Genomic DNA, 8654 nt, shown 5'->3' on the forward strand with positions numbered 1-8654 from the left:
AATGTTCCCTTGATATCTCTAATTTTCTTGAAGAGGTCTCTTGTTTTTCCTATTCTGTTGTTTTCCTCTATTTCTTTGCATTGATCACTGAGGAAGGCTTTCTTATCTCTCCTTGCTATTCTTTGGAACTCTGCATTCAGATGCTTATATTTTCCTTTTCTCCTTTGCTTTTCGCTTCTCTTCTTTTCACAGCTATTTCTAAGGCCTCCTCAGACAGCCATTTTGTTTTTTTGCATTTCTTTTCCATGGGGATGGTCTTTGTCCCTGTCTCCTTTACAATGTCACGAACTTCCGTCCAGAGTTCATCAGGCACTCTATCTATCAGATGTAGTCCCTTAAATCTACTCAGCCATTAAAAGGAATTCATTTGAATCAGTTCTAATGAGGTGGATGAAACTGGAGCGTATTATACAGAGTGAAGTAAGCCAGAAAGAAAAACACCAATACAGTATACTAATGCATATTTATGGAGTTTAGAAAGATGGAAATGAAAACCCTGTATACGAGACAACAAAAGAAACACAGGTGTATAGAACAGTCTTTGGGACTCTGTGGGAGAGGGTGAGGGTGGGATGATTCGAGAGAATGGCATTTAAACATGTATATTATCATATATGAAATGAATCACCAGTCCAGGTTCGACGCATGATACAGGATGCTCGGGGCTGGTGCACAGGGATGACCCAGAGGGAGGATAAGGGGAGGAGGGAGGTGGGAGGGGGGTTCAGGAAGGGGAACATATGTATACCTGGGGCAAATTCATGTCAATGTATGGCAAAAGCAATGCAATAATGTAAAGTAATTAGCCTCCAATTAAATTTTTAAAATAAATAAATAAATAAAAGAAAAGATACATGCACCACCATGTTTACAGCAGCAAATATTTACAATAACCAAGACATGGAAGCAACCTAAATGCCCATTGACAAAGCTGTTGCTTCTGTACAGTGGAATATTACTCAGGCATGAAAAACAATGAAACATTGCCATTTGTAGCAACATGGATGAACCTAGAAGCTATCATATTAAGTAAAGTCAGTTAGACAAAGTCAAATACCATATGATATCACTTATCTGTGGAATCTTAAAAAATATTATTAAAATGAACTTATTTACAAAACAAAAATAGACTCACACACATAGAAAACAAACTTATGACTCCCAAAGGTGAAAGGGGAGGAGGAAGGATTAATTAGGAGTTTGGAATTAACAGACACACACTACAATGTATAAAATAGATAAACAACAAGGATTTACTGTATAGGAAAGGAAAAGCTATATTCAATATCTTGTAATAGCCTATCTACAATGGAAAATAATCTGAAAAAGTTATACACACACGTCACTGAAGCACTTCTTGTATGCCTGAAATTAACATTATAAATCAAGTATAATTCAGTTTTTTTTTAATTCTGCAATACAAAAGTCCATGTGCTGCATACAAAATTTTGTGTAGTTACATTAATATTGAGTAAATTTTTCACTATTTAGAATATGATAGAATGTGAATTCTCAGATTTACACATACTGAACTAATTTAAAGAACCTTAAGTTTAAAGGCTGGAAGAAGCACAAGCTGGAATCAAGATTGCCGGGAGAAATATCAATAACCTCAGATATGCAGATGACACCACCCTTATGGCAGAAAGTGAAGAGGAACTCAAAGGCCTCTTGATGAAAGTGAAAGAGGAGAGTGAAAAGGTTGGCTTGAAGCTCAACATTCAGAAAACAAAGATCATGGCATCTGGTCCCATCACTTCATGTGAAATAGATGGGAAAACAGTGGAAACAGTGTCAGACTTTGTTTTTTTGGGCTCCAAAATCACTGCAGATGCTGATTGCAGCCATGAAATTAAAAGACGCTTACTCCTTGGAAGGAAAGTTATGACCAACCTAGATAGTATATTAAAAAGCAGAGACATTACTTTGCCAACCAAGGTCCGTCTAGTCAAGGCAATGGTTTTTCCCGTGGTCATGTATGGATGTGAGAGTTGGACTGTGAAGAAAGCTGATCGCCGAAGAATCGATGCTTTTGAACTGTGGTGTTGGAGAAGACTCTTGAGAGTCCCTTATACTGCAAGGATATCCAACCAGTCCATTCTAAAGGAGATCAATCCTGGATGTTCATTGGAGGGACTGATGCTAAAGCTGAAACTGCAATACTTTGGCCACCTCATGCGACGAGTTGACTCACTGGAAAAGACTCTGATGCTGGGAAAGGTTGGGGGCGGGAGGAGAAGGGGACGACGGAGAATGAGATGGCTGGATGGCATCACCGACTCTCTGGACATGAGTTTGAGTGTACTCCGGGAGTTGGTGATGGACAGGGAGGCCTGGCGTGCTGTGATTCATGGGGTCGCGGAGAGTCGGACACGACTGAGCGACTGAACTGAACTGAAGTTTAAAGGCTTAAATAGTGTTAACTGTCCTTCTAGAGTTTGTTGTATCTAGATTCTAGGAAAAATAAAGATGCTGGGAGTCGAAGAAAAGAAAAAATAAAATAATTTTTAGAAATTTAAAAACGAAAAAAGTAAAGAAAAGAAAAAATTCACACCCAGAACCTCTAATTTCTTCTCCAGGACCCTTTCCATTTTATAGATAAATATAACATTCTACTAAGTCCAATGTTTATCATTTTTTAACATCATCTGCAACCTTTGTTGAGCATTTACTACTTAATCTATATAATATTCATGGTCATCTTGCCTCTTAAAATCTAGATAAGACTGGTCTCCAACACACCTCGTGTTTAAAGCCTAAATCCCTGTCCAAGATTTCTGTGCATTTCTTGGGGACTTTCATTTTCATGACCACCTTCTGCTTCACCTGACTTCTTGTTCTCCACTTGGCATTGAAAGGGTAACAGACAGGAAGGCTCAGTTCAGTTCAGTTCAGCTCAGTCGCTCATTCGTGTCCGACTCTCTGCGACCCCATGAATCACAGCACGCCAGGTCTCCCTGTCCATCACCAACTCCCAGACTTCACTCAAACTCATGTCCACAGAGTCAGTGATGCCATCCAGCCATCTCATTCTCGGTCGACCACTTCTCCTCCCGCCCCCAACCTTTCCCAGCATCAGAGTCTTTTCCAGTGAGTCAACTCGTCGCATGAGGTGGCCAAAGTATTGCAGTTTCAGCTTTATCATCAGTCCTTCCAATGAAAACCCAGGATTGATCTCCTCTAGAATGGACTGGTTGGATCTCCTTGCAGTACAAGGGACTCTCAAGAGTCTTCTCCAGCACCACAGTTCGAAAGCATCAATTCTTTGGAGATCAGCTTTCTTTACAGTCCAACTCTCACACCCATACATGACCATGGGAAAAACCATAGCCTTGACTAGACAGACCTTGGTTGGCAAAGTAATGTCTCTGCTTTTTAATATACTGTCTAGGCAGGAAGGCTAGGGGTCTCCAAATGGAGGAAATAGGCTGCATCAGACATTTTTTTATCTCTCTCTTAAGCGGCAGGAGGAAACAAACTACAAGTATCAGATTTCTTCCCCCTTCTCTATACAAAATTAAAAGGAGGTTTCTCTTAAAATTCTGTGTTGTCATGACGACACCTGGCTCCACCTGAACTTAACTTTTCTCAAACCTTGAGCTAACCAATGCGTTTTTCTTGTGGAAATGTTTTTCTTAAGCTATGTTAATGAACTATTTACCCTAAACTCTGTCTTTCTTTAAGTCGTTTCCGCTTAAGACTTAAGAACTGATAAGAGCTCAACAAACCATATGTTTTACTCATGTATTTTTCTCCTAATCCATGCTAATGAAACTATGTATTTGTTTGGAAGCCTGCCTTTCTTCAAGATTCATGCCAATCATTTTATGGCCCGGGATGGTGACTCACCTGTTGCCAATGTTATCTCAAAATGCATGTTGTGGGTGAGGGGCCTTGTGCCACTCTGAGTTTTGAGATATCTTTCTCTAATTAACAGCTTGCTGATAGGTATATAACATACTGCTAAAGGCTAGCAGGGGGGCACTCTTTCTGCCCCTTTCGGATGTCTATGTCAGAAGCTTTCTCTCTTTTATACTTTAATAAAACTTTATTACACAAAAGCTCTGCGCGATCAAGCCTCCTCACTAACCCCTGATTGATTTCCTCTCCTCCGGACACCAAGAATCCCATCATCTTTCACAGCTCAGTGACAACCTTTCAGCATCTTGCAACTTGTTATTTATTGGTTTTTCACCTACCTTTCTTAATTTTACAGAGACACACACACAATTATGCACACAAAGCCTCTGTGTAGCAGATTTTACAAAACATTTAGAAAAATTAAGTAATAGATGGGGATTGTACTACTGATCCATCACAATTACTATTAATAGTCATTCTGTTCTAGAAAGTCTTTTGGCTGATTTTCCACATTGCTCAGCCATTCTCTTTCTGTCCCCTCCAATGACTACCAGTTTTGTTTGCTTTTTTTTTTTAATACAAAGTAGTTCTACCCTCCATTTAGTCTGCCCTCACCCTCTGCATTCTACAGTGGGCCTATTTTTTCATACCCTACTGCTCCAAAGTATTTTCTTCTTTTAAGACCACTTATTCCCAAAGGAAACTCTACTATCAACTATTAAAAAAACATTAGAAATTTTAAGCCACCCACGATCTATACCACATGATCTAAGGAGCACACAAGGAAGAAAATCCACTGTTAACAAGTAGCTAATCTAATAGGAAAATAGATGCATATGACTCAGAGTTCTCTTGGGCATCACCAGCCAGTGAAAACAATAAGGTAACATGATATTTAACAGCTCTATCTCTACAACATTCCCACTTCCCCCACTGGAATCCCTGGACCCATGTCCTGACAGATATGAGGAAGGCCAATACAATAAAAATTCAGCTACTACAACTGTGAAGACTAAATAACTTATGATTAGAGCAGGGAAAGACGTTTAAAGGCTGAAGAGAGTTATAAAGATGACCATGGGTGAAATGGCCCACCTGAGGTTTAAATCAGCTATTTCCTTTTCCGAGCTTGAGTCACCAGGGTTCAACGGTAACAGCTTCTAAAGGTCTGTTTGTTCAATCTATTTTAGTTTTATTCTCCCCCAACAAAAAATCTAGGGTTATCTTGGGTTTCCATTTTGACCAAATGGAAAGTATTAACACTCAGAAAGCAACCAACAATGGAAATGCATTTAACTTCATGTTACAATGTTTCTGTTATAACCAGTGAGAAAAACCAGTAAAGTCAGTGAAAAGGCAGTCTTGCAAAACAATTTTTAAATAATACTGCTACCACAGGTCTCCTTGCTCTCTGGGTCTAACTAAAGGTTTTTATTCACAAAGTTCTAACAAAGTTATTTGGCGGCAAAACTTGAACAGACATGAGACTGTTTGCAGTCATTATTCATCCTATTTCTTGGGAGTAGTCCCATGTTTCCTAAAGAAACAGGCAAGTGCTTGATTACAGGGTACTGCTTCACCATGCTAAAAGAAGTCTATAAGACATGGAATGCAGAATCTACCTTTCCAAAGCCTAAGGCATGCTGAATTTCAGGACACATGCAGCCCCAAGGGTTGAAGATAAAGACTTGTGTACCTATGCTGGCATCTGCTAGAGGAAACTGAAAGCAAAGTGAAGGGAAATCATGGCAAGGAAGGGAAGCTACTATGACTCCACGGGCCCAATTTTCAGAAGGCCAGATGAGAACATGTGATCTGTCAAAGGCAGAGGATACTAGATAGAGAACTTGTGTAAACATCTAGAGTCGTGCAGAGGCTGGGGTGAGTGAGAATATTTGAGAAACCATACCAGGTTATTCCAGTGGTCATGTATGGATGTGAGAGTTGGACTTTGAAGAAAACTGATCGCTGAAGAATTGATCCTTTTTGAACTGTGGTGTTGGAGAAGACTCCTGAGAGTCCCTTGGACTGCGAGGAGATCCAACCAGTCCATCCTAAAGGAGAGCAGTCCTGGGTGTTCATTGGAAGGACTGATGCTGAGGCTGAAACTCCAATACTTTGGCCACCTCGTGCGAAGAGTTGACTCATTGGAAAAGACTCTGATGCTGGGAAGGATTGGGGGCAGGAGGAGAAGGGGATGACAGAGGATGAGATGGCTGGATGGCACCACTGACTCGATGCACATGAGTTTGGGTGAACTCCGGGAGCTGGTGATAGACAGGGAGGCCTGGTGTGCTGCGGTTCATGGGGTCGCAAAGAGTCGGACACGACTGAGCGACTGAACTGAACTGAACTGAACCAGGTTCTCCAGCCAAAGCCAGACTTGCCTATCAGGACCTGTGGCCCAGCTACTTATCACCACCTACAAGGCAGGCTGTTGAGGACAGGACAGTAAGACTGCAAACATTCTACTAGAAGTTTCCAAGCTTCTCCCTTTTATTTTAAGAAATCTGCTCATTTAAGTTTGGGGTTGATTTTTTCAATGTTTGATTAATTTTCAGAAAGTGGATTATTTTTAAAAGTAAAAAGAGATAGAAGATAAATAAAGGCTTACTAAAATAGATCTTAAACTTGGAAGCACAAAGGAATCAATTGGGAAGATTTTTAAAACTGATTCCTATACCCATCCCTAACACACTGATAAGGAGGTCTTGAAGTGCTTCAAAGGCACATGGAGCCTTCAAAGTGACCCAAGGTAAAGTTGATGTATAGGCAAGGTTGAGAATTATTACCTTAGGAATTTTTTAACATTTTTAAAAAGAGAAAGAGAAAGACTTTCCCCCTATTTTTGTACAAGGAATGAAAGTGCCAAAGATCCAGAAAAGTCCAAACAGGGTAGTAAGTACACTTTGCAGTTCCTGTTTTAATTACATGTACTAACCACACAAAGGAAATTTCATTTCTGCAAAGACTATCAGTTTCTCTTTCATATTTATTGTTTGAAATCCTAGATGTAGAAAACACTTTTCAGCCAATGATTTCATCTTCCCCAAACTTGAGGCCTTGGATATACCCTACATTTACGTACCATTAAGGATTAAGGGAATGTCTGCTATATGTCAGAAGGGAAAACTTCCCAGAAATTCCCTGGTATGTTGGATGGAATGCAGCAAGAATCAGTGTCTCAACAGGGACCTAACTTCTTTCCTTCCTTCTGCTGGAGTATCTGCATAATACTATCCACATTCTTAAGCAATTTGGCTTTTTCTTCTTTTTTCCTGAATTACCTCAAAAAACAAAAAATGTTGCAAGCTAGTCCCTCTCTTATCTGCTTTATAATATGGCTCCAGAATGCTTTGTCTTTAACTGTATCGTGTTTACCCCCATGACTGCTTAGTTTATTTGTGATAGTGGACAATTCTCCCTCTTCATCTGTTGCTTGGGGGAGATGATTAGCCAAACAGGATTCACATTCTTCATGTGTTGTTCAAGCAAACATGTTTTCCGGGCTATTATTTCTTTTTATCTCTCCATTTGTACTTTTTCTCCCTTCTCCTCCTTCAGATCTCTTCTTCAGAGGTTCTGCCTTTATTCTTGATTCAAACTGGGTTCCTTGTTATCATTTCTCAGAACATCATGTGCTTCACTTTTCTTTTTTTTTTTCAGTTTTATTTATTTATTTTACTTTACAATATTGTAGTGGTTTTGCCATACAGTGACATGAATCCACCATGGGTGTACATGTGTTCCCCATCCTGAACCTCTCTCCCACCTCCTTCCCCATCCCATCCCTCTGGGTCATCCCAGTGCACCAGCCCCAAGCACCCTGTATCATGCATCGCACTCATCACAATTTAATTAAATGTTTATCTCTGTGCTTATTTATTTAACTTTCCTACTAGAATTGAATATTTGAGGTCAGGAAAGAAGTCTGTTTCGTAGTTTAGTTTGTTGCTGTTTAGTTTGTCATTGTTTGGCTTGGTTTTCTGTTTTTATCTTTGTTTCCTGTGTGTGTATGTGTGTGTCTGTGCACGTGCACGTACACACATGTGCATGTACTTGGGGATTTTCTTGGTGGATTTTGCTTTGTTTATTTGATTGGTTTTGGGAGAGAAGGGGCCTTTCCTTTTTTTATTACCATGTGTCAAATCAGTGCCTAACACTAACACAGTGTGGGTGATAAATAAATAGTAATTCAATCAACAGATTAAATAGATTCAAGTAAGCTGGGACCATTGGATATGTTCATCGGAAGGTCACTGAAGACTTTATGAAAAGGTGTCAGTTAAAGTAGAGATAACTGGCAACCAGAAAGCAGTAGACTGCAGATGGGCTGGGAGGCCAGAGAAAGGAGAGGTAGTACACTCACCTTTGCATAGCAGGACTTGCAATTATCACGTAAAAATATGTCTCCAAAAGGTAAAGCTTCAGCCAATGAGTCGCACCTAACATGAACATACATTTCATAGCCGCACTTTCTACTTTTATATAATTATGATTCAGAACAAATACCTTGAAGATATTTTATTTGCTATGGCAAATGCTTAATTGCACCTTGTTTTATTGGCATTTATTTAAATGTCAGTAAGACTCTCTCCCACCAATATTAAACTCTATAATTAATCGTGCATGAAGCCTTCTTTAATCAACTTTTCCTTAAGTATTTCACATTCCTGTCAGACCCATTCATTTCCCCTGTGATGATCTAAGAATTGGTTTTAGGTGATAAATTGACTATGCTCTTCCAGAGAACATTTTTCTTAAGAGTTTGAAGACTTCATCTTCACTCATCT

The sequence above is a fragment of the Moschus berezovskii genome, chromosome 14 (assembly GCF_049115385.1).
Source record: "Moschus berezovskii isolate FMDL1 chromosome 14, NW_MosBer_1.0, whole genome shotgun sequence".
NCBI classification, from domain to species: domain Eukaryota; kingdom Metazoa; phylum Chordata; class Mammalia; order Artiodactyla; family Moschidae; genus Moschus; species Moschus berezovskii.